This window comes from Rattus norvegicus, chromosome 2 (genome assembly GCF_036323735.1).
Source record: "Rattus norvegicus strain BN/NHsdMcwi chromosome 2, GRCr8, whole genome shotgun sequence".
In the NCBI taxonomy this organism is placed as follows: Eukaryota; Metazoa; Chordata; class Mammalia; order Rodentia; family Muridae; genus Rattus; species Rattus norvegicus.
Window position 1 is genome coordinate 46,379,638 of NC_086020.1, and position 26,922 is coordinate 46,406,559.

The following is a 26,922-nucleotide window of genomic DNA, read 5'->3' on the forward strand; positions in this document are numbered from 1 at the left end:
CCACAGAAGCTAATTGAAGGTCCCAAAGAGCTACCCTAAACCTTTCTAATGACCTCATAGACCAATTACCTTGAACTAATTGGTGGCCTCTTTTTAAAAAGATTTATTTATTTATATGAGTGTCCTATTTGCATGTATGCCTGTATACCAGACAGAAAAGGGCATCGGATCCCATTACAGATGGTCGTGAGCCACCATGTGGTTGCTGGGAATTGAACTCAGGACCTCTGGAAGAGCAGCCAGTGCTCTTATCTGATGAGCCATCTCTCCAGCCCAAGCAGTGACCTCTTTTTTTTAAATTAATTAATTTATTTTCTGTATATGAGTACACTGTAACTGTCTTCAGTCACACCGGATCTCATTACAGATGGTTGTGAGCCACCATGTGGGTTGCTGGGAACTGAACTTAGGACCTCTGGAAGAGCAGTCAGTGCTCTAAACCACTGAGCCATCTATCTCTCCAGCCCCAGCAGTGACCTCTCAGCAGTGCCACCTCAGCTCTGTCACACTGGGGTTCAGTCCTCTGGCATGTGCACTTTTGGGGACAACCTTAATGAGCAGCTCTACAGCTAAGTTCTGGAAGGCATTCACAACAGCCTCTTGGCACTTCTAGGTAATTGTGGGCTGAGATTTCAGAGGGCATCAGAGGGTTCTGATGCTGGTCAAAAATTTTACACTGGAAAAGTTTGACCAAATTGAAAGACAGTCTTTCACACACATGCCAATATCTTGGGATTACAGACAAACTTAAAATGGAGTCCCTATGATGGTTCTAATGCTCTGTTAGAAAAATGTGTGAACAGCTGCCCTTCCCCCACTAACTGACTTAATTAGTAGTTTTGTTTCCATTTTGTGTCTCAGCAAACCATCTTCATCTAGCGTCTCCTACATCAGGACCAAACTTGGCATTAATCGTTCGTTTATTGGGGTCTTTTAATTATCGTCACCTGGTTGTGTATACTCTATCGATACATTTGCACAATTAATCTGGGATGATTTGAGATGAGAATTTACCTAAAGTACTGAGAGATGTATGGAAGTCAGTGTGATGGGGCAGGCAGTGCCCTGGTTTGAGTCAATCAACCTTAAAATGATTTGTACCCATCCTTACACAGACACCTGTTCAAACCTGAGCAGGCGACAATTCCAATATTTACTTTCAGCTGCTTAACGAGGCACTAGGTAAATCAGATATGACAATTACTCTCGAGTATCCATGCACTGGGGAAAGGAATACATAGATTTGCTCGAGATTTATGTAAGCAGCCAAGTAAGAGTTAGAAACTGTGCTTCGCTACGGGATGCGGACATTTCAATCACTTCTAGGACATTCCATGGCTGAAAGTAAATACAGACGAGTACCAAGTTCTGTAAGAGGTAATAACAGCTTTGAACACATGTGTAAAATCACGCCTAGCTCGCAAGGCTTCAGGATTTGCGGTGTTCTTATTTCTTCAAAATGCAGACCCCTACTGTTGAAGACACCTCTGGGGTTCTTTCTTTCCTGGGAACAGACTCGATTGCACAGGGCTAGGTGTGTTTAGTTTGGTCTGCTCTCTACGTCTCCCTCTTCCACCCACCCCCTCTGCAATCGAGTATGTCCTCCTCCGCAATCGCCTATGTCCCCACCACATTTGCGTATGTCCCCACCTTGTGCTGGCCGAGGCAGGTGACTGCTTTGAGCGGGATCTTCGTGGCACAGTTCACATGTTACCCATTTCCTCTATTTAGAGCACGCTGCCCACAGTTTTTAGTGTTTGCACACAGAAGTAACCATCCTTAGTAACCACCTGCCTTAGAATAGTGCTCTCCCCAGATGCAGTCTCAGTGCTACTCAGCAGCCTCCTCATTCTGACCTTTTGGTCCTGGGAAACCACTAATCAATTTTCTGTCTCTACAGATTTGCCTATTTTTAATACACGTAGTAGAGATCGTATCATACAGTGGGTGGCCTTTCGGCTTCCTTTCTTCATGATGTTTTCAAGCTCCATCCAATGTTGTAACACACACCGATACTTAATTCCGTGTGTGTGTGTGTGTGTGTGTGTGTGTGTGTGTGTGAGTGTGTGTTCCCGTGTTTATGGATCTGTGTGAGTATGTACGTGTGTGTGAATAGCCCAGGGCTGCTGCTGGGTGTCTTCCTCGGTAGCTCTCCACTTTATACTTCGAGGCAGAGTCTCTCACTTGAATATAGAGTTTGCCAATTCTACTAGTCCAGAGCCAGCGTGCCCCCGAAAGCCCTGTCTTTGTCTGTCTCTGGATTGATGGTTTACAGGGGATTACATCTGCCTGGCCTTTTTGTAGGTGCAAAGGAGCTGAACTCCAGTCCTCATACTGGTGAGATTGTCCACAGAGCCCCTTGTCCAGCTCTATTTTTTCCTTTATAGCACCTAATAATATTATGATGAAAATGTTTTACATTCTTGTCAAAAGTGCATCTATGAGATAATGTGAATTTTTACAAGACTTTTCATGTATTGATAGCTCATTTAGCCCTACTGGACGGGAATGACATGTCTCCAATTCTGTCTCCCTGTATAGCAGAAGTAGATGCCTCGTTACCAAAATAACACCCAGTCGCTGCTAAGTCTCGCACTAGCGTGATGTCAGCTGATTGCCAATGTCTGTTCTGGTTGCATTTTAAAGTGATTTGGGGGTCCGGGTAGACCTTGAAGCGAGCAAATGATGAACTGAGCACTTCCAAGAGGTAAATGGGCGAGGTCAGCTCGATACTCAGCTCAGCAGGTGGTGGATCTTGCAGAATTCCAAGTCTAGTGAGGGAGAATTTAGCAAGGGTTATCTTTCTCTTCCTGATTCAAGTGATGATTATGTTGTTTGAAAGTGAAAATTGAGTGAAAGTGAAAATGGTGATTTTTGAAAATGAGAGAGTGCTGGAAGAAGGGGTTCCCCTAACCAAATGATAGGGGACACGCTGGTGCCATCGATGAGGGTTGAACTTGGAACCTTGTGGCACCAAATGTGGATCTAAGCTTCAGTGGGGAAGATAAAGGACCAGTGAACCTTCCAGGTCCTGTCACTGAAGAAAGCGGGCGCATGGATCACCATGTGTCGGAACAGCATGGAGGCTATGACAGAATAACAACCTGTCACCTTTATCTCTAACTTGCATGACCCTACCAGAGATGGAGTTGTCAACAGAAAGGAGGAGGATGGCACTGTTATTGAGGTAACCATGCAGGGACTACAACAGGACCACAAAGCTTGCCCAGGAGTGCAAGTACATGGGCGTTTCTGACACGACCGACCAGATGGCCCACCTTCATCCGGCAGCCACCACCACTGTTTATCAAGTTCTTCATGTGGGCTTGTGATAGCTGCTAACATGTGCCCTGCACAACAAGGAGCTGCCAGAAAACCCGTTTACTTCACAAGGCACAGTCAGAGACCCTGCCTGGAACCTGTGGAAATGTCCATGCAATGGCCGCTCCCCCAGGACCGCTGGAACCCTGCCCTCAGGGCGTGACCCCAGGAAACCATTTCCCTGCAATTCTGCCCAGCACTTCAAGTGACCGTGTGTGTGCTGTGTGCATGGAGAAGCATCTTGTATAAACAGTCATCCTCATTCAAACATCCATAGAAAAACCAGATTTTTGGTGGCTGGATTCATACTTGCCACTGTTTAGAAGCTGCCACGATGTCTGTGGAGGAGAATGCATAAGCCATGGTACATGGACATAATAGGATGTTATTGACAGTCGATGGCTAGTCGGGGAGGGAGAGTATTCTTTAAGGGTGGCCCCTAGTAGGTCTATCATGTTCCACACCTCCAAGCACATGGGCAGCACGAACTAGGATTGCTGGGTTATTTGAGAAAGGAGAGAGGATATGACTGGGAGGGTGGAGCATGGGACAAGGGATGGGTCTGGGAAGAACTGGGGGAAGAGTCATAGGTGAATATGATTAAATACATTGCAAAAATTGTCAAAGAATTAGATACATTCATATATATACATTGATATGAATTTATAACTTATATATGAAATTCTCAAAGCATTATCTTCTAAATAAAAGAGTTTCTGTGAAGTCTTACTGGCTTTATATTGGAGAGAAGTTTTTCAGAGCCTGGTTTGTTGCTATGTATTTGCAATGCTAAATTCTATACCAGAAGGGCTAGGCTTCTGGTATAGTGACTTCTCAGGCTTATAAGCTTTTGCTGTACAAACTTTGTTCCTTGATTTAAAACTATTGGTTAAATAAAACTTGCTACAGCCAATTACTGGGGGGGATTAGAGGTACATGGGTTTGGAGTGACCTGGTTGGGAGAGAAGAAAGGGGGAGGAGGAAGATAAGAGAGAAGGAAGCCGCCATGAGGAGAGCTGGACCATGAGCACATGGCCAGGAGAAGCAGTATCTGGGGTACACCACGGATAGGTAGCCAGGCCAAGAGCTAGAAAAGTAGATTAGGGGTTACCCCCCAAGTAATTGTCAAAGCCAAATAAAGTAGCCATAGTCTTAGTCCTGTTTGTTTGTTAGTTGGGGGGAAGCTTAAAGCAGTTGTATTACAGTCACTAGAGTAATGAGGGAAGACCAAGAGCTCAGTGGAAACACTGTCATGAGATGATGCAAACTACCCTCCAATTATATAGACAATAATGTCCTCATTCCATTACATGCTTCATACTTAGTGACATTTTCACCAGTCTGACATAGGGAATACACTGTAGGCTAAATTACGGGTAGTTTTCAGTAAACAGGTAACTAATGGTTTGTCTGAGGTCTAACAGTCTGTGACCTTAAGTTGTATTAGTTTGGGGATATGTTGGTGTAAGGGAAGGAACCCCAGGCCTGTGTATGCTGTATGTGCACTCTACTGGGAAACTATACTCTCAGGTCTTAAAGGGTTAAAAATTTTAAATTCTATTTATTTATTTACTTACTTATTTTTTATTTATGTGTCACTGCTCTAAGGGTGGGGCCTGGGGAATGGAGTCAATAAATGAGGCAGACCAAAGTCTCATATGCCAACTCTCTTCAGAGCTCGAGACAATTTATGTATACTCTGAGGTTAAGAAAAGTTATACAAGCAAAGCTCATATGGTTCAAGCTGTAAGCAATCTCAAGGACAAGCTGCACAAGGCAAGAACATGTTTTTCCATAGAGGCAAATGTCTAATTGAGTAACACCATCGAGCAGTCGTGAGTACTATGAAGTGAACCCACTCCCACCTGCTACAACTGGCAGGCGCATAGAGACACATGCCAAGAACAGCTCTGTGCTTTGAAGAAACTGGGGTCACAAGACCCTTGTTTTGGTTTCTCACAAGTATGCAGAATTCCCACACAACTCCATTCCTGGACTATGTTCTTACATTTATGACCTTTTTATTTGTGTGTGCATACCATTCTCTCTCTCTCTCTCTCTCTCTCTCTCTCTCTCTCTCTCTCTGCACATGCATGTGTGTATGTGTGCATGGAGGTCAGAAGACAAAGTGTGTGACTCAATTCTATTTGCTGTGTAGATCCCAGAATCCATCTCAGGTCATCGGGCTTGGTGGCTAGTGCCTTTACAAAGTGAGTCATCTCACCAGTCCTCTTAAATAATATTTGAAGACACAACCACAGTGGGAAGATAATGGCTCAACATAAGCTACTGTTCAGGATGCTATCTCCCGTGGTTTGGATCTGGAATGTTCCCTGAATGTTCGAGAGATTAAGTAAGTCTCTAACTTGGTAGTGGAAACTATAAACAGTGTAGCATACAAGAAGGTTTTCTATGTATTGGAGTGGGTGTCTTGAAAGGGATAGTAGGGCCCTAGCGTATCCATTTTCTCTTCTCTGCTGTCTTAGATGCTTTCTGTTACCGTGACAATAGCCAGCATCTTTGCCAAAATATCACACAGACCTGTGGCTCAGTGACTGCTAGTCTTTGCTTCCCTGGAAGCCTGTTGAGCTGGGCTTCCACAGTTCACTTTGCTCTCAGCGTTGCCATATTCCCGGCTCCCACTAAAACAGCCCGCTAAGCTCTGCTTGCAGCGTGTAATTGCTTTTCTAGCCCAAAGATGCAAAGACGACGTCCGTACTCCTCCAAAACCCAAAAGTGAAACCAAAAAACCACAATCCGTTTCTTCACAGTGACAGCCTGTTCTCTAAAAGGAACTCTGTATCGGTTACGTTTAGTTTACTGCCTCAGTTTCTGCATTAGCTTCTGTGATTCAAGTACCACGAGCAGAGCAGCACACCGAAGAGGTTATTTGGACTTAAGGCATAAGAGTCCGACATGGAAGAGAGGCAATGCCAGCAAGCTGCAGGCCTGGTGGCAGGAGCGAGAAGCTGAGGCTCAGAGCCTCAACCACAAATGTGACGCAGAGTGACCTGGAGATAACTGAGGCTTCTTCACACTTGAAGCTCACCTCTAATGGTGTATGTTCTCTAGTAAGGCTGTACCATGTAAATCTACCCAAATACGGCCACCAACTTGGGATCGAATTCCTGAAACTGTGTGTGTGTGTGTGTGTGTGTGTGTGTGTGTGTGTGTGTGTGGAGGCCAGAGGACAGTGTGCAGCAGTTGGTTCTTTTCTACCATTTTGAGTCCCAGTGCTCCACCTAAGACAGCTAGGGTTGGTGGCAAATGCACCAGCCCACTGACCCATCTTGCCAGTCCTCTAAGATACTTTATGATGGACTTTGATTCTAATTTTAGTTCTTGAATAAAACTATTGTTAATGTTTTCTAGTACAGTTCATGGAATCTTCAACTTGCAAAGTGCTTTTATGTATGGAATCAGCCGGGAAAATAGGGGAAAGCGAGTCAGCATGACGAGTTCCAGGTTCACTGAGAAACCCTGTCTCAAAAGTACGGAAGAGTGTGAGTAAGACAACTAATGTGGACCTCTCACGTCCACAAGCACACTCATGGGCAAATGCCTGCATCGGCTCGCACGCACAACCAGCCAGATAGAGAAAATTTTCATGTTAAAAGAAAAATTTTAAAAACAAAAGGAGTGTCTGACAATCAAAAGCCAGCCAGATTCCTGACTGCAAGATTAAGGAGTAACTGTGGATGTGTAGTTAAGTGCGTGAGAGCACAAATGTGCGAGTGTGTGGGGGCCTGTAGTGGTTGGAGCCTTGAGGCTGATGTTGGGAGGTCTTCCTTGATTTTTGCCCATCTTATTTATTGAGGCAGAGTCTCCTCCTCCTCCTCCCCCTCCTCCTCTTCTTCCTCCTCCTCCCCCTCCTCTTCCTCCTCCCCCTCTTCTTCCTCCTCCCCCTCCCCCTCCTCCCCCTCCTCTTCCTCCTCCTCCCCCTCCCCCTCCTCCCCCTCCCCCTCCTCTTCCTCCTCCTCCTCTTCCTCCTCCTCTTCCTCCTCCTCCTCTTCCTCCTACTCCTCCTCCTCCTCCTCTTCCTCCTCCTCTTCCTCCTCCTCTTCCTCCTCCTCCTCCTCCTCCTCTTCCTCCTCCTCCTCTTCCTCCTCCTCCTCTTCTTCCTCCTCCTCCTCCTCCTCCTCCTCCTCCTCCTCCTCCTCCTCTTCTTCTTCTTCGGAGCTGGGGACCAAACCCAGGGACTTGCACTTGCTAGGCAAGCGCTCTACAACTGAGCTAAATCCCCAGAGTCTCTTCTTGACCCTGGACCTTACTAGACGATAGGACCAGTCTAGCTACGTCTAACTGGGCAGCTTGTTCCAGGGAGCTGGACTCTGCAGTTTGAGCGCTGGAATTACAGGCCGGCTGCCGTGCGTGCCTACTTGGTATTTTCATGGGTCCTGGGGATCAGAACTTAATCCTTCTGCTTGTACAACAAACACTTTACCCCTGAACCATCTCCTCAACCCCAGAATAAACTTATTTACCCAATAGTATGTGGTTGAGCATTTTAACAAATAAGAACATTAATGTTTTCTTTAACTATTTGTTTTTCAAAAGGGAACAAAAATGTTAGTAAATGAAAATCAAGCATTTCTCCCAAAAGTCGGCCAGGCCATTTGCACCTTTAGAATGGCAGTGCAGTTTTTGAATTATGTAATCTAAGATAGTGAAACCTGAGGAGAGTAAACAAAGACTTGAGAAATTGGAATGGAAATTCTTTAACTAGAAGGGAAAGGCTTAAAAATGGCTTTATATGAAAGAGACTGTCCCTGTGTCTCTGTGTCTCATCCTGTGACTCACAGTCTGTTGGAGTTGGAGGTGTGATACTAAGTATCTTCCCTTCCCTCCTCCCCTCAGTGCTCCCAGGGCTAGGAATCAACCCCAGGACCTTGCCAAGTGCTCTACCATGGAGCTGGAGTCCAAACCTAGCAAATTCTTGTAGCTTTTACTATCTCCTCTGTAGTGTGTGCGGTTTGAGTAGGCACGTGTGTGTGTGTGCGCGCGTGTGTGTGTGTGTGTGTGCGCGTGTGCGTGTGTGTTTAAACTGGAGTGTGTGACATCTGAAAGGAGAGAGCAGAGGTGGAATCTATAGTCACAGTCATGGTTTTATCTTTGTGGGGAAGGGCTTGGCAGGTGAGCGGCTGCAAACTTCCCTAGTGGGCTGCTGCTTCCTATTCCCATGAAGGAGAATTTAAGGGCTGTTCTCCCCTAGTAAACCAGGTCCTTGTGTATAATGTTACTGAAAGGCAAACATGAGTGTGTTGCAATTGTGGCCCACTTGTTAACATGAACTGCATGGAAAATGTTAACCCAGAGCTTCTGTGTTTACACAGGTATGTGTGCTTACTGGAGCAGTCGGGCTGGAAGTGTTTCCTCTAAGAGTGATGATCAGATATTCCGCGGGGGCAGCTCAGGGGCAAGTCTGCAGTACTTCAGTGTAGATACAGCTGGGAGAATCTCTATGGTAAAGCTAAGAGCACCAGTTTCCCTAAGGTACTGGACACATGCAAATCACATTGTCCAAACTTTGAGGACTGTTGCAAAATCCAACCTTTTCTAATGATTCAAACATTTTCTTTGGAGCAGGATCTCTCAAATTACCTAGGCTAGCCTGAATCACTTTTTTGTTTTTGTTTTTGAGACAGGGTTTCTCTGTGTATCTCTGGCTATCCTGAAACTCTCTGTAGACCAGACTGGCCAGGAACTCAGTGATCCACCTGCCTCTGCCTCGGAGTGCTAGAATCAAAGGTGTGCACTCAACTGCTCCGCTGGCCTGAAACTCTATAGCCTGGGCTGGCCTTAAACTTGCTATGCTCCTCTTGTCTCTGTCTTCTAAGGGCTGGGATACTGGTGTGAGGTTAGTGTAGCCTGTTGAGCAGTAAGATAATTGCAAACATTTGAGTTTTGAGTCATCCTTCTGTGGTTGATGATGAAGCATTTCAGTTCATCCCTTGTTCAATTCAGTCTGAGTCAAGGGGTCTCCAAAGGAAAGGGGGGGACATCAAAATAAAAAAAGCAATTAAGATGATCCAAAGTGCATATGTATACACATACACACACACACACACTCTGATGCTTAAAGTGATACATCACTTTAAGATCCTGTTAAAGCCTCTTAGAATTCCTGAATGTGCGAGCTGCTTTCTGAGTTCACAGCACCACCTTCAGGGAAGAGGCAAGCTCATTAGATTCACTGCAAAGCCATCCTTATTGGGTCAAGTACCTGAACAACAGGTGGACTAAAGACAATGCTATCTCTCAGCCTGCCTGTGTTCATTGCAGGAGACCAATCTCCGGGCCTTTAGTTTTTAAGGGATAATATTGAAAACTGATTACAAATGACACACATATGATCTCTAATTTGTTTTGGAACACCATACTCTGAAAATCATCTGTAAATAGTGGGACCTGTGTATCACGAAGAGATTTGACAGTCTCTCTCCATTGTTCATCCTTTGAGAAACTGTTTTATGTGAGTACACCGTCGCTGTCTTCACACACACCAGAAGAGGGCATCGGACCCCATTACAGATGGTTGTGAGCCACCATGTGGTTGCTGGGATTTGAACTCAGGAACTCTGGAAGAGCAGAGCTCTTAACTGCTGAGCCAACTCTCCAGCCCCCATTGTTTGTCCTTTTAACCAGGCTCACTAAGGAGCTGTCCAATCGTTTCAGATTAATAACAATTAAAAAGTTACTCTCTTCTATTGGTCTGTGAACTCAAGGATGAAGAGCAGAGGAGCAAGGAAGGGGAGAAGGAACCACTGGTCCTGTAGGGGCTGTGCTGTCCTGCAGTACCATGGCCTCCTCCTTGATGCAGCTTCTAATTACTTGGCATGCCGATGGCAGGATCTGAGATGTGCTCCAGGTAGAGAGAGAATGGGACTTTGAGGGCTTAAAACAAAACATTGTGAAATATCTCAACATGTATATATGATCACATGTATGGATATATTATATATATATAATTTATATATATTTTAATTTCTTACTGCAAAGCTGAAAATTATATATATTTTTAGATATTTATTTATTATGTATACATCATACAGCTTTCTGCCTGCATGTACACCTGCAAGCCAGAAGAAGGCATCAGATCCCATTACAGATGGGTGTGAGCCACCATGTGGTTGCTGGGATTTGAACTCAGGACCTCTGGAAGAGCAGTCAGTGCTCTTAACCACTGAGCCATCTCTCCAGCCCCTGAAAATTATATTAATGTACCTCACATTTTCTCTTGTCTCCAAGCCATCACATTATATATTAAAAGAGCAAAAAGATCAGGCTGTAATCTTTCAAAAGGTCTTGATTTTCCAGCAAAGGTGATACAGAACTCAAAATAAAAATCAAGGAATGCTTTCTCAAATATGACTTACTTCCTTAACAATAACCAGAAAAATACAAGTGAAATATTTTTCATCAAAAATGATAAAGCAGGGGTTGGGGATTTAGCTCAGTGGTAGAGCGCTTGCCTAGGAAGCGCAAGACCCTGGGTTCGGTCCCCAGCTCCGAAAAAAAAAAAAAGAACCAAAAAAAAATGATAAAGCATTATACTTCAATTTTGTTTTTTTTTTTAGAAAAAATGTTATTGTGTATAATGTGCATGTGTGTATGATACATATGTGTGTATTATGTGCATGTGAGTGTGTATGATTTGTATATAAGTATGCATGATATATTTATGATCTGTTTGTGTATATGGGTATGATGTATGTTAATGTATGATGTGTATGTGTGTATGGTATGTGTGTATGATGTGTATGTGGGTATGTATGATATGTTTATGATGTATATGTGACTGTATGTGATGTGTGTATTACCTGTTTGATATGCATGTATATGATGTATGTATGTATGATGTGAATGTGATGTGTATGTGTATATATGATGTTTGTATGATGTGTGAGTGTGTATGATATATGTGTCCATATATGTTTGAGTGCTGGAACATACCACGTGGACGTCAGAGGTTTCATTAGTTAGTTCTTTCCTTCTATTGTGGCTTCTGGCAGCCAAACTCTGGTTGCCGGGCTTGCATAGCCAAGTGCTTTTACCCATCATGAGCTCACCTGACTAATTTTGTTAATTATAACGGCAAGAGATACAACGGATAAAGTACTTCAGCCCTTGACTAATTTCATCTTTTTAGCATATGATTTTCGATACACTTTTTGAGTTGTTTTTCTTTTCTTTTTTCTTTTGTTTTTTAAGACAAAGTCTTTCTGTGTTGCCCTGGCTGTCCTAGTTTCTGCTGACTCTGCCTTCTGAGTGCTGGGAATAAAGGTGTGTGCCAACACCACCTGGCTCTTACTGGCCTTTTGATTCTGACACCATATTTGAATTTTAATGAAGTCAACCAATACTTTAGAAAATGAAGTAGATCTAATTTTGATCAATTTATAGGAGTATGTGACACTAGAGCTGTATTTTAAAAGTGCTTGTATATTAGGGTTCCTCCTGCTGTGAAGAGACACCATGACCAAGGCAACTCTCATAAAGGACAACATTTAATTGGGGTTGGCTTACAGTTTCAGAGTTCAGTCCATCACCATCATGGCAGGAAGCAAGGCATGCAGGCAGGCATGATGCTGGAGAAAGAGCTGAGAGTCCTACAACTTGATCTGAAGGCAGCCAGGAAGAAAATGGCTTCCAGGCAGCTAGGCAGAGGGTCTTATAGCCCACCCTAGATTGACACACTTCCTTCAGCAAGGCCACACCTACTCCACGAAGCCACACCTCCTAATAGTGCCACTTCCTAGGCCAAGGATATTCAAACCACCATTGTGTGTATTACAGAAAAATACATTTAAAACTGTCCAATCAGAAGTAGCAAAATAGGTGTATAAGTCAACAGTACAGTTACAATCAATAAAACAATTTCTCTGCTTTACTTCTGTGTTCTCAGCTGAGTACGGTGATACAAGATTGTAATCCCAGCACATGGGAGGCAGAGGCAGGAGGACCCCTCTAAGTTTGGTGCCAGCCTGGTCTACATAATGACTTCCAGGCCAGCCAGGGTTATATAATGAGACCATGTCTCAAAAACAAAAGCAAAACCAAACAACAACAAAACATCTCAAACCCCAAACCCCAAAACCCAAAAAGCAACAGTAAAAACTACAAGGCCAACAAGAAAGCTCCCCAAATGTCCATGTTATCTTTGTACAGGCTTCCACCTGTGTTCTGCAGAAGTGGTTGAGGGGGACACAACACAAACCCCTGGTTGATATGACAAGAAGAAACTCCACCATTTTGGACAGCTGTAGGAGCTGCCCTCATTATTATAAACTACCTGTGGGCATTGCTAATGGTTTTTTAATTTTTAAAAGTTAAAACTGACCCCCTTCGATCCCTCCCATGTAACCGTGGCCTTCCTCCCTCTGGAAACTATACCCTTTTTTTCTTTGTTGTTGTTACATAGATGGATGGCTGAAAATGCAAATACAGCCTACTCATTCTGCCTAGTGTTACTCATCTATATGATTTGCAGCCTGGTCGTTTGAAATTGGATAATGATTAGGGAGCTCATCCCTGGGGAGACTATTTCTCTTGCTCTGAGCATTCCTCGGTTGCCTGGAGTTCTTGTTCTAGACGTGAGGCCTGTGTGATCCCCTCCCCCACTTTGTGTGTCTATTGGTGTTGGACTAGTTCAGCTCCTGTTTGGGCAACCACACCGTTGAGGTGTCTGTCACTTCTAGGTGACACAATCCCAGCAGATTTCCTGTTCCTCAGCTGCACCTTAGGTGCAGGATTTGTGCTGTGGGTGTACGATCAAGTGGGGCTGGGCACTCAGTGGCTATTGTTCCCTGCATTTTAACAAGCTGTGCTTTTTCTAGAATGCTCGTCATTGAAAAAAAGAAATTTCTTTGATGAGGTGTGAGAACCACACATACGGGTTGGGCATTAGGATAAATATTTAGAATGTAGTAAGGAATGATGCTGGTTTGGTAAAGGGGTGGCAGTGGGTTCTCCTCTAAGATCCATGACATCACCAGCCCAGGGTAACTGGCTAGGTTTCTCCTGCTGAGTGGGCCTTGCCCCCAGTGAGACAGCCGTTGGTTACCACCAAGTCATGAGCCCCACTACTGCACCACAGTGCCATTTGGCCGTCCTAGAGGCTGACAGGATCACAGTTGCATTCCCAATAGCTGTGTATGCTTTCTTTTCTTTCTTTTTTTTTTTTTTCTTCTCTTTTTTTCGGAGCTGGGGACCGAACCCAGGGCCTTGCGCTTCCTAGGCAAGTGCTCTACCACTGAGCTAAATCCCCAACCCCCTGTGTATGCTTTCTTAAAAGATTAAATGTGTGGAAGCCTGAAGAAAAAAAGATGAAGGGGAAGAATGAAATAAAAAGGCTAACATGTCAGGAAGCAGTGGTAGCTTCTTTTGTACCTCAGAAAATATGAAGGGTGTTACTCAACTCTTATTTTAGCACTTGCTCCTTGAATAACCAGCTCCTTGGTTAATCCTCGTTCTGTGCCCCGGACATGACGGACATGACGCAGTCTCAGTGTCAGAGCTGGGTGGGCCACTCCCATTTCTTGAGATGAGGAAAAGGTCCAGGAAACACTGTATTTTTTGGGTCTGGCGATAAAGAAGCATGTCAGGAGCGAGACGCTCATGCTATTAATTTTGAGGATGACTAAATGCATTGTGATAGCTTGGCAAGTATGCTATAAGAGGACGGGAAGATGACGTAATCAGGGAAGGGGATACAAGTCCATCATTGCTTCACTGTGACGGTTAGTTTTAGTTGACACAATCTAGGATCCCCGAGATGCAACTCTCCAAGAGCGGTGGTTTACAATGGATTGGTCTGTGGAAGATTATCTCAGTTTATTTGGGAAGGCTCGGCCCAACATGGATGACACCATGCTCTGTGCTGATCAACCTGAACTGTGTCAAAGAGAAATGAACAGAGCACAAAGTACAGAGCAGGTGAGCCCGTTCCGTTCATTTCTTCCTGCTTGGAACGGTGGGCAGGACGCCACTGGCTGTTTAAGTACCTGTCGTGGCTTCATCACAATGATGAACTGTAACCTGGAATTATAAGGTAAAATAAATGTCCTCCAAATGGCTTTTTGTCTGGGCATTTTATCACAGCAATAGAAATGAAACTAAGTAATAAACAAAACATATGTGAAAATCTCCGAAATGTGTTCCAGTTGGACATCACACACTGACACATTATCAACAGAGTCTCCTCACGGTGAAGGACAGGTCTCGCCAGGACGGTGCTGGCAGCTGACTGCTCACTGTGGTCTATAAATGGTAGGCTTATAGAAGGAAGCGTGCATACCTGGGGCCACCTAGTCCTGTCCCGGTGCGTCTAGCTGCCTTCTGACACACCTGAAAACCGTGGGCAGACTGAAACAAAGCACACTGGCAGGGGGATAATTTGGTCGAAACTAATTTTTAAAATGAGACTTTAGGGTTGTCTCTTTATATATAATAGCTAAAGCCAGTCTTTTTTCTTTTCCTCTATTAGTTGTGTAAGAGCTAGTCTGCTGAGTTACATTTTCTCCCTTAATTTGGGCATTGTTGGGTCAAAAGGACAGGACCATAAGTCACATTGTGTCTTTGAATCACAGAGGGAACCCATTTCTGTGCACAGCTCTACGAACATCTCAAAGCTTTCCCGTGTAGTTATGGAACCAGGACAAAACAATAAACCGTGCTTAGCAAAGTTAGTGCAGAAATCCCTCTAGCATTCTTCCTTGACACGTACAGCTTATTCGTTAGTGTTCAATGCGGAAGGGAATGCATGTGTGGAGTACACTGAGCGCAGCTGACTGACCTTGCCCACCTTACTGGTGGGTCTGCTGCAGCTACCTGGCTTCCAGGCCATTTCTCAGAACTGAGTTGCAGCAAGCCCTCTTTTGGGTTTCTTTTTCTTTTTTGAAACTGAATTTCATGTAGTCTGTAGTCTAGGCTGGCTTTGAATTTGCTGCTATGTAGTTGAGGGTGATCTTGAGTCAACAACCCTCTAGCCTCTGAGGCAAGATTCAACGCATCATGCTCAATTCCAGCAGGCCATTTTGAAGGCTGACTAGCCTGGGGCAAAGAACACCTTTGCTTCTCTGCCTGTTGTGAAAGGCGTGGTTTCTCCATGCTAAGGCCCTCCCTCTTCTACTGCAACCCACAGTGCTGCAGGTATCAGTTGGGGACCCCTGCTCTGCCTTATCCCTGTGGGGTTGGGGGGGCACACGAGTTAAAGGACACGGAATGGTTATGACATTTGTCTTGTCTCTGACCCACGAGTCTTGCGTCTTCTGCTAGCGCACATGAAGCAGCATTGGGCTAATTAATTAGATATAAGTGGGATACTTTCGAATCTGAGAACCCAAACTCGTATTTAAAATGTCAGTAGTCCCTGGGAAACTTGAAAAAAGAAACGTACAAGAGTGAAGAGTCATAATATAGGCAAGAAAAGCCAAGTATGCCTTTTGGAGTGAGTCATCTTTTTATATATGGGTTAATCTAAACTGCCCCTCAACTCTTTACCCCTAGACTTTGGAAATAAGCCTGAGATTAGGGCTTCAGGCTCCAGATTGTCACTTGGAAATTCTGCTCCCCTACATGTCAAGCTCTGAAAATTAACGCTTTACATGCTCTTGGATACTGTTGTAAGGGTGGCTGTGATTGCAGGCAAAGCTTCTTAGCTGTGTCTCATCATGTTGCCAGTCACTCTAGTTGGTCATTTGTGGACTGTAACTGAAGCAGTGCATTAACACCCCCTCTGTCTCAGGAACCAGACTTCTTTAACATTTACCAAATTTATTTTATGTATAGAAGTACCCTGTCGATGTCTTCAGACACACCAGAAGAGGGCATCGGATCCCATTACAGAAGGTTGTGAGCCACCATGTGGTTGCTGGGAATTGAACTCAGGACCTCTGGAAGAGCAGTCAGTGCTCTTAACCTCTGAGCCATCTCTCCAGCCTCCCAGGAGCCAGACTTGTGAGGAGAAACTAGACCTGCAAAGTCTGTCTGGCCTGGCCTTTTCATAATGGTTCTATTATATTTCTCCAGAATTATTCTCAACTCATAGTAGCTATGGGGCGCTGGCACTAACCAAGCTTGGATCTGGTGGACAAACCAGAGCCCATTTGCAACTGGAGATGTGTCACTGTCCCCAGTGGGGTCTTTACTTTTCCTTGTAAATCATCTTGAAGACCCTAAGACACCAACCAGAAGGCTTCTTGGTGAGCAGAGATCTGGAACATATTTAAATGTGTGTGGGCTCCCCAGTGACACCAACATTACCATGCTAGCACAGCCAGATGGGCTCCTGTACCTTGGTATATTTCTACTTAGAATTGGGCTGGAAGTTTAAAATATGGTCTATTGACTACCTACTATGTGTTAGACACCTGTACTTGGGTGCTGAATATAAGGATGGTGACTTCTGCACAAGTATATTATAAAGACAGATTACTCAAGGTGGGTCGTGATGGCATACAACTTTTAATCAAAGCACTTGCAAACGGAGGCAGATGAATCTCTGAATTCAAGGCCACTTGGTCTCCAGAGTGAGTCCTAGAATGGCCAGGGCTACATAGAGAAACCCTGTCTTGAAAAACAAATGAAAACATATTACTCAAATAGTTTTTTGAATTAGACATCTAATCACTTCATCTCAAAGAAATAAATTTATAACTTTTGGGGTTTTATAGTTTTTAGTTTTTTTCTTTTTTCTTTTTTTTCCCCGGAGCTGGGGACCGAACCCAGGGCCTTGCATTTGCTAGGCAAGCGCTCTACCACTGAGCTAAATCCCCAACCCCCTAGTTTTTAGTTTTTAAAAGAGTTTGTGTGTGTGTGTGTGTGTGTGAGAGAGAGAGAGAGAGAGAGAGAGAGAGAGAGAGAGAGAGAGACTGACTTGTATACCTGGATTTGGGCATTCAGGGAGTGAAAGGCTGATTTTACTTTGCCATAACGTGTTGTATGGTAACATCAGAACAAGGCACAGGAGGGGGAATAGACAGAAGGTTTGGGCACAATAAAAAGATTATCTCTTTGTTTTGGCTTCTGCTGCATTTGGAGTGCTAATAGAAAATAATATTTTTGTTGTTTTGTTTTTGGACTAGGCCAGGTCTCCCAATGTAGCCCAATGAACTAATTATGTAGACCAGGCCTAGCCTCAAACTTAGAGATCTGCTTGCCTCTACCTCTCTAAGCAGAATAAAACATCTTCAAATTTAGAGCATTCTGGACCCAGCTGTTCTTGGGGGTGGGTGGGCAGGTGTTAACATCATAAACCTGATTTTATCTATTATTTTAATAGTGCTGTATTCATTTTTGGTTAAGATTTGCCTCACACCACCTTGAAACTGGGGGAACTATGGTATGGGGGTAGTATTTTATGCATGAACCACTCTAAAATATATATGTAAGGAAACAGTCACAGTAGTGAGCTCACTTTTGTGTTTTACAAGCTAGACAAACCAGGGAGCCTGGGAGATCAAACAGTGACCATGCAATCTTGAGCACATGGTCCCACTACTAGCACCCACATAAAAAGCAGAGATTGACTGTTTTGTAATCCCAGCATTGAAAAGGGAGCCTAAAAAGAAGCATTCATGGGGTTCACTGGCTAACCAGCCCAACCTAAAAAGATCAGAGCCCTAGGTCCCGGTGAGAGAACCTCCCCCAACCCCATACTCCCATCCCTACCCCCACCCCCATCCCTACTCCCACCCCCACCCCACCCCACCCCCACCCCACCACCACCCCCAAGAACATGCGCTCTGGTAAAGCTAGGGAAACTCGACTTTCCATCGTCTTTAGTTGGGACTATAAAAGACCGGTCACGTCCTTAGATCTCAGGTAGTAACAGAAGAATACACCCCTGAGCTACCTGCACATGGGGAGTGGGGATGGGAGAGCCATATGCCGCAGGTGGCAGGCTGTTTTTACAGACTTGTCTCCCGAGGTCTTAGTCACTGCAGGAAGCTTTGCAGGTTAAAATTTTAAGCTCAGGGGTTGGGGATTTAGCTCAGTGGTAGAGCGCTTGCCTAGCAAGCCCAAGGCCCTGGGTTCGGTCCCCAGCTCCGAAAAAAAAAAAAAAAATCTAAGCTCAGCTGGTGGTTGCTGGAGCACTATGAGCTGTGCTCGGAAGAGGGGACTTGATTCCCTTCCCTTTTCCCTGCCCTACAGTGAGGCTAGCCTCAGCCCTCCCTCATTAGCTTTCCCACTACATCCCGTCACTCAAGTGACTCTTCCCAGATCCAACCCCACCCCCAGCTCAGCTCTCCCTACCCCGCCTGGAGGGGGCACGTGCCAAACAGGTCGTTAAAAGCGAGCTCCAACGGTTCCTTTTGTCCAGTAGGCGCGGGCCAGGCTGGCGGGAGCTGGGGGCGGGAGCGGCCGCGAGCCGAGCGGGAGGCGAGCGGGCGGGCGCGGGACCTGCTCAGCGGGAGGAACTGAGGCTGGGGTTGGTGGCGGTTGGAGTTGGGGATGGGGTAACTCTGGTTTTCATTTCTGGAAAAGTGGTTGGATACAGCAGAAGAAGCAAAAAAGGACAGTATAACGATACCTTATTTGATGTAGGGAGACGCATAGGACCCAAGTACGCGTGCGCACCCGTGAGCTTGGAAAATGCTTTGGGGGAAAGTCTGGCGAAGCTTTGTGGGAAGGAAGAGGTTGGGAGCCCGAGGAAAGGGTTTATTTGGCGCGTCGTTTATTTCTGAGACATTTCCATTATGCGGAACCAAAGTATAATTATGTGGTTGAGAAAAGATGGGCATTTGGGAAGTTTGGGTATCCCCTGGCTACCACTTGGTGGGAAAAAGACTCAGCAATGGCAGATTCGAGGCACACAGCATCTAAATCAGATTCTGTCCTTGCACCAGATTTGATATCAATTACGATAAAACATGCAAACATTCCCTTTTCTCACTAAAGAGTTGTACTGTAGAGGTTTTTAATTTTTTAAACCAGAATGACCACATGATTAAACAATTTAAAAAAATGAAATTTAGAAGCTAGCTGTGGTGACCGGCTCTTTAAGCCCAGTACTTCAGGCAGAGGGAGAAACAGTCAGAGGGATGGGGAGAGGGTGAGGCGGAGGCGGAGGCAGAGGCAGAGGCAGAGGCAGAGGCAGAGGCAGAGGCAGAGGCAGAGGCAGAGGCAGAGGCAGAGGCAGAGGCAGAGGCAGAAGCAGGAGTAGAGGCAGGTTGATATCTTTGGGTTTAAGACTGGTCCACATAGGGTTCCAGACCAGTCAAACACTGCCAAAAGGTACCACCACCATCACCACCACCACCACCACCACCACCACCACCACCACCACCACCACCACCACCACCATTACCACTACTACTACAATATTTTCAAATTTGTGAAATCAAAAATGGTACAAAAATTCCATTATATACCCCAATTTTCCTAGATGTCAGCATTTTATAATAGGATGATCATAACCACATCGGTGTTACCTCTACTGCAGTATTGGATGTTAATTTATTAGATGTTAGATTTATACGTTTAATCAGTGCCGATATTCCCCCCTCTGGTGGAGGATCCCACCTAGAATCTCAAGGCTCATACAGTAGTAGTGTAGTTTCTCTTAATGGTGACAATTGGTTTCAATGGCTTCTATTCAGTAGACTTTCAATGTGGGTTTGTCTATCCTCATCATGAAGTTTAGATTATTCCTTTTAAGCAGGAATTGAAGTTATGCCCCAGCAGATATATCACCCCAGTAGATCTTCTGAGAGTGATTTTAGATTCTGTGACTCAAGTGTTGTCTGCCAGATTTTTTGAAATTATGGGGTTTTCCTATTTGGATTTGCTGAGGGCACACAATCTTCCTTATATGCACAACAAGCCAAGCACTCTGGATCTGAGGGTTATAGTTATTACTTGAAGATTACTTGAGGCACTTATTAAACGATGAACTGTTTCCATATTTGTAAATTTTAGTCTGAATATTCAGTTGTACATTGTTAATGTTTTGCAGTGGTGCTGGGAATTGAACCTAGGGTCCCCTGCATGTGGGGCTACGATTCCCAGCACTGAAATGCACAATAACATTTAAAGGAAGATGCTTGGCTAATATTTCCCTGCTTCACACGAGAAAGAAGAGTGCATTTGGGAGCTGTGTATCTGGAATGAGTGTCTAAAATGTAATTTGAAAAGGTGTGACTGGTGGCTCTGAGCAAATAATTCAGTTAGTCCCGATAAGACCCTAGATTCTAAAGGGTTCCAATTTACTCGAATTTATGTGTTCCTTGTCTTTAAAATTACTTCCTTGTTCCTACCAAATGGGTAAATGCAATATATAACACATATATACATAATATATATTATAGATATACACAATAGAACAGATAAGAATAATTTCAAATTTTCAATATATCGCTTGTTTTGATTGACATTTAACAATATACCTGAGTCATGCAAAGATGTTCACTTGGAGTCTTAATGTTTGCAGAAAGGATTTACTGGGACTTGGAATGAGTAAGCCTCTGAATACACTGCAAGAAAAGTAGGATTCTTGTGGGTAAGGAAGATCTTTCAATACGAGCATCTTGGTACCTCTCATTTGAAGGTGAGGTTTCCAAGCACACATGTTCAACCTTTGTCATTGAACACTGGGGGCTGGGTTGCTGCGAAGCCGGTATTTCTTGTTTCAAAAGCATTAGGGTGAATTTTCAGAAGTATTAGAGTTGGCTTAGTGGATTTTTAAAATTATTGACCGTTTTGAATCTCCTACCCCCCAAATGCAATCTGATGTCACTTTGGGATTGAGGACATGGGAGCACAGAAGCGGGCTGCTAGATAACATGGGTTTCTCAGTTTAGCCTCCACCATATGGCACAGCTAGCATCTTTGGCAGTTCAGATGGGCCCGCAAGGCTGCACAGCCCATCTGACTCCCTGTCAGTCGTCTCCAGGCCCCTCAAGCAATGTCACCACGAATTCAGTCCCGGGCCTGGTCAGCTGTCTTACTGGCTTTTCACTCATTACGAGTTCCTTGGCTCTTCCCCCTCTCACAAACCTCCTGTTTAGAAAATAGCTCCCAAGACCCAGCAAGAGAACTTGGCCAGTTCCCAAAGTGGACAGTGCAGATAATTTATTACATTGGAAATGTTAATGCATCCCCCTTCTTGGCAGCCTAGACATCCCTTTACGTTTTCTTGAGTTTGATGATAGGGAAGCTAATGTGCTCATTGGGAAACGCGGTTACGTTCAGGAATTTTCACGATCGATTATCACTAGCAGTAAAGAGAAGGGTGAGATTACGGCACGCGCCCAAATTTTATAGGGTGGGGTTGAAGAAAGGGAGAGGGGGACAAAAAAAGGGATTAGAGTCCGTTAGGACGAAGTGTTTTGAAAACGGAAGCGACGGTGAACTCCAAAAACCCGCTTTTCTGCCCGCGAACTCCGCACCGCCTGTGGTGGTGAGGGTGCTCGGCAGGCAGGAGGCTCAGACCCGCCAGGGCTCGCGGCAAAGCTTGGCGCTGCAGTGCGCGCCGCCTGGGAGGCTCAGCGCCGGATGGCGGGTAGGAGGGCGGGACCTGAGCGAGCACCCCGACACCCCACGCTGGGGAAGCCCTCCCATACTTGACGTCATCGAAGCGCTGGCCTGTGGCGGGGCGGATGGAAGGAGGTTCCCGCTTTGATTGCCGCCCCGCGGGCTTTTTAAAGGGTACCCTGGGGAATACGCTCCAGGAGCTATGGGAGGAGCGAGGGTCTCGGATAGGAGGGGAAGTTTGGTAGGTTTAGGGGGACGAGACCCTAGAGGTTTGGGAAGCCGTGCTTAGCCCTTGAGGGGGGAATCAGGACAACCAGGAAAGTGCACTCACTTGGGGGTGGAGTGGAAACTGCAGCGCACCGCCGGGAGGAGGATCGGCTCCGAGGAAGAGGTGTTGTGGTTGAGTAACATCCTTTTCTTTCAGGATCCAACCCTTCCAAGGGGCTTCTTGCGGAAGGTACAGTTTGTAATACCCGATTAGGGCCAAGAAATGTCACGAAATTTTACAGCCTAGTTTACATTTTGAACTGTGTGAAATTTAGATTCTGGAGATGCCTGGTTGCTTTAGAAAGAATGAATCAATGTGGTTCCGCAAGCTCAGGATTCAGAAAAATTCCACACTCTCCGTTATGGTTTTCCTAAAGAGTTCTCTCTCTTATTATTTCCAAAGGAGAATATCATTCGGGTGCTCGCCAACAGCATGAAGCAGCAGCGACGTCAAGGTTCCCCCAAGGTGAGTTTTCTGGACTTGCCCTTCTCTTCATTCTGATCTCTAACAAACTAATTCTTGCTAAAGAAGGTATCTGCAGGAATTATGGGAGAATACGAGAATTAAAAACCTTTAACTACAGAATCTAAAGTCTTAAAACGGATTCTCACAACTGATGTTAGCCACTTATACCTAGCTGGCGGGCGCTTCCTGGTTTGTCTCCATAGGGGACGAAGCGTGGGTGTGTCAGACAGGCAGTGCATTGCTAGCTGGCTGTTAGAACTTCGTCCCAACAGTGGCTAGCTGCACTACCCTCTGCTGCACTTAGAAGCATGCAAAGACGTGGAAATAGTGCCATCTGGTGGATAAGGGGGTGTTCTCACGACAGCTACTAAAAGCTGGATCCAGTAGAGTATTTCTGCCCCTTGAAGCCCTAACCCAAAGCTTGTAGTTCTTCTAAAGTGTGTATATTTACCTGCGTTTATATCTGTGCAGCACGTGCGCTCGTGGTGCCCGTGGAGCTTAAGAAGAGGGCTTCTAATGCCTGAAGCCAGAGTTTCAGGCTTTTGGGGGCTGCTCTGTTGGTGCTAAGAATCTAATCTGGGTTCTCTGGAAGAGTAGCCAGTGCTCTTACACGCTGAGTCATCTCTCCAGCCCCTTTACTTTAATAGATGGAAAAGTTAAATGCTCACATGACTTGCACCTCTAGTACCATTTACTTCTCTTTACACCAAATAGCTCACATCCTTTTAGATTTAGATTAATTCAAATCTCACCATTTGAATATTTTCTAGATAACGTACATTTTCTATATCCAGTGACACTCAAAATCGAATATAGAGCAGGCCTTTTAAAATGCAGTGACTAATGTTACCTATAGAAAAATAACATTTAAAGGCCCTTACATTCTTTAAACATTTTAATACTGTTCTACCATACATATTTCTTTAGTTATATTTCCTAAAACCAAATTATTTATCTTCTAGATACTTTACTGCCTAAATTAAATTAAAATTTTGTTAATTCCTTTTTACTGTGGTAACATCTTTAGTTAAACATTAAGTTTGGAGAACCTAAGTATAAGAATTCAGAGTTCCTAGTCAGGCACTTAGTCCCACCACTTGAGAGGCAGAGGCAGGTGGATCTCTAAGCTTCAGGCCAGCCTGGTCTACACAGCAGTTTCAAGCCAGCCAGGACTGCACAGAGAAACTCTGTCTGGAAAAAAAAATTAGCCAACCAATTCTCTCTCAAGAAAAAACTAAACACCAAAACTCAAATTTAAAGTTCTTTTTAAAAACAAAACAAAACAAAACAAAACAAAACATGGGTATAGCTTAGAAATATAAACTTTTGTTTCTTATAGTTTAGTAGAAAGGAAACAAGGTTTCTCTCTTAATCTTCTTCAGTGTAACTATTACGATTAGAGCTCTGGCGTCGACAAGGTGGTTCGGCTGGTAAAGGCACCCACATGCCTTTCACAGATCCACTCACGGGGTGGTCTGATCCCCAGAATTCACATGGTGGAGGGAGAGACCCGCCTCCCTCAGATTTCCTTTGCTCTCTGTAGCCACGCCACCCCACTCCAGCAGTTCCGCAGCAGTGTTTTTGTTACAGACTTAGCCTCAGAGACTCCATGGACCGGGAAAATCAGCGCTTGCCAGACTCAGGTAGGCAGTGTGTTGTTAGCTGGCTGCGTTGGGTTAAGTAAGCAGCCACAGCTACCCTGCCACTTGCTTCTGGACGGGTCTTCTTGTTAATGAAGTTTTAGCTGTGTGCGATGGGTTGGCAGTGTATTGTTAGCTGGTTGAGTATGTAAAAGGCACCAGCTAACATGCAACTGCTCTCCTATTGCACATACAATCAACAGCAGGATGCAAGTACATTTATAACGCATGCATGTGCTTTGTCATGAGGAGGGACACTATGAGAGCAGTTATTAGTGGCTTTGGGTGACAGGGTGGACAGATTTATAGTAGCGAAAGTACTAACTATTGTTACCTTAAAAACTCTAGCTAAATCTTTAAAAAAAAAAAGGGGGGGGGCTGGAGAGATGGCTCAGCGGTTAAGAGCACCCGACTGCTCTTCCAGAGGTCATGAGTTCAATTCCCAGCAACCACATGGTGGCTCACAACCATCTGTAAAGAGATCTGATGCCCTCTTCTGGTGTATCTGAAGACAGCTACAGTGTACTTATATATAATAAATGAACAAATAAATCTTAAAAAAAAAAAAAAAACTCTAGTAATATTTTCGGAGCCCTAGCTTGACATTATTAAAGCATTTATTAAGTTACGTGTGTGCTTTTTAGATGTAAGATTTAGAATATAATGGGAAGTCCCATGTATTTGCCCAAGTTTTCAACTAAATGTCTGATGTTCTGGGGTCACGGCTTCATAATGGAGCAGTAGAGTGGGTCTCTAGACTGTATGTGAACTCCAAGTGAAGGGAGGATTTGTGTCAGTTATCAAAATGACCCACAGATAAAACATTTTCACTCGAAGTATCTAGAAAATTTGGGATATTTGGGGGAATAGGGGTAGGGATAGGCTGTCTTGTTTGGGGGAATCTTAACTCAGTTCTCCTACTTTGTGTAAAATTCTGCAAATAATTTTTACAATAATCGGAAGAACACCAGATCTAGTTTATGAAGAGGGAAGAACTGACCACAAATATTATTTAAATTACTTCCTCATTCTGTGGGAGGCCATTTGACTCACAGAACAGTCAGAGGGTCATATGGTGACGTCAGGTGGACATCTGCAGGAAATCACTAGAACTGACTTTGGTGTCCTGGCCTATCAGAGGCATCTATGGCAAAAGGAACATAGTGCACTCTCTAAGTTATTAGGCCAAGTTTTACTGGTGAAATAAATTTGTGTTAACTTAAATTTAAATATATTTCTTGGACGTAGGCTAAACAGATACTGTAAGTTGATTTCTATGTATTTTACTCTTTTCAAATCTCATCCTTTTTTGTTGTTGTTGACTAGTATTATTCTATTATTAGGGTCTTTGTATTTAAGACAACAAAGGTAAATATTGTTTTCGTATTTTTTGTTTTTTTTAGAATTTTAATTCCTTGAGAATTGCACATTGTATACAATATATACAATGAATTTTGATCATATTCAACCCAAACTTTCCACTTTTCCTGGATCCTTTCCCAATACCTCCCTTCTACCTCTATGGTTTCTTTAAAAATAATAATAAAAAAGTAGCTCTAATAACAATTAGAGCTGCCTGCATTCACACGAGTGTGAGACCATCCGAGCATGAGCAATCCACTAGCAGTTCCTGCCCTTGAAGAAAAGCGTTTCCCATTTGCTGTTTGCCAGTGACTCCTCAGCTAGGGTGGAGCCTCCTGGCCCCGCCCCATCCATGCTGGACTGTTGGCCGGCTTCATCTTGTACAGGTCTGCGTATCTGTTGTTTGTTCTTGAGTGTAATGACGACACAGGCCCGGAAGACAATGTTTCCAGCACTCATCCTTATTCTCTGGCTGGCAATCTTTCTGCCCCCTTTTCTACGCGGTGTTCCTGACTTTGTGGGTTGGTATAAATCAGACACATCAACAGTCACCTATTCTCAGTACTTTAACCTATCACGTTTTCATCTTTTTTCTTTTAAAGGTTAAATTTCAGTATGTTTTTTTCTTTAATGACCTGTCAATAAAAATAAAATCTACTAAGCTTAGAAGGCTTTTCATTGTGTCAATTTTTTTTTAATTGAAAAGCGAGGCAGAAAACCGACATTTGCACTCAATAAGCATGTATATATTTTGGAGTGCTGGGATGTAACCTAGGACCTTGTCCAAACACCCCCAAGCACACATATCAAAAGTGCTTCCTTAGTTCTGTATTACTGACTTGATAAGAAAGGAGGGCAGAGTGGAGAGAAGAGAGAAATCAACGTAAGCGCAGGAGATCCATTGGTAAGGAGAAAAATGAAGATACACGCTAGAACAGAAGCAACCAGGCATGGCAGACTTCACGGCAATCCCAACATCAGGGCGGCAGAGTTTAATGTGGCCTGGGCTATAGGACAAATTGAGGCCAGTCTGGGTTTTATGAGACTCCCATTCCAAAATAAAACAGCAAAACAAATCAAAAGCAAAGCAAAGAACAAAGAACTACTGCTAAACGTGATGTGTCTGTGGGAGTAGGAGTAAAGGGCGGGACCAGCAGCCAGGAAGGAAGGAACTGGAGTGCTACAGACCCTGCTGCCCCCCAGTGGGGAAGCTGCTCTGAAAGGGAAGCCTGCCCCTTTGCTACCCCACTCCTTAACTCCTTGCTTCTAGCTGCTCTGGGAGGAGGGATCCAAGAGTGGGTTGGATTCATTTGTAGGCAAAACAATAGAATTTTACTGTAAGTCAATCTGAGGACTAAATGTGGGCTCACTCTATCCAGACAGGTCATTTTC

The 26,922-nt window shown here is 44.4% G+C and overlaps 2 long non-coding RNA genes and 2 other non-coding genes across 4 annotated transcripts; 3 read left to right on the forward strand and 1 right to left on the reverse strand.

The window, feature by feature from the left end:
• Positions 1–11,810: 11,810 nt before the first annotated feature.
• On the reverse strand, positions 11,811–18,862 carry LOC134485840 (uncharacterized). The gene is made up of 2 exons (XR_010064092.1): positions 18,176–18,862; positions 11,811–16,891 (listed from the first exon to the last, which is right to left on the reverse strand). It is a non-coding gene; the product is annotated as an uncharacterized LOC134485840 (long non-coding RNA).
• On the forward strand, positions 18,708–26,196 carry LOC134485839 (uncharacterized). The gene is made up of 2 exons (XR_010064091.1): positions 18,708–18,886; positions 20,753–26,196. It is a non-coding gene; the product is annotated as an uncharacterized LOC134485839 (long non-coding RNA).
• Mir449c (microRNA 449c) lies at positions 22,738–22,836 on the forward strand. The gene has a single exon (NR_037322.1). It is a non-coding gene; the product is annotated as a microRNA 449c (primary transcript).
• On the forward strand, positions 24,273–24,363 carry Mir449a (microRNA 449a). The gene has a single exon (NR_031950.1). It is a non-coding gene; the product is annotated as a microRNA 449a (primary transcript).
• Positions 26,197–26,922: the final 726 nt, after the last annotated feature.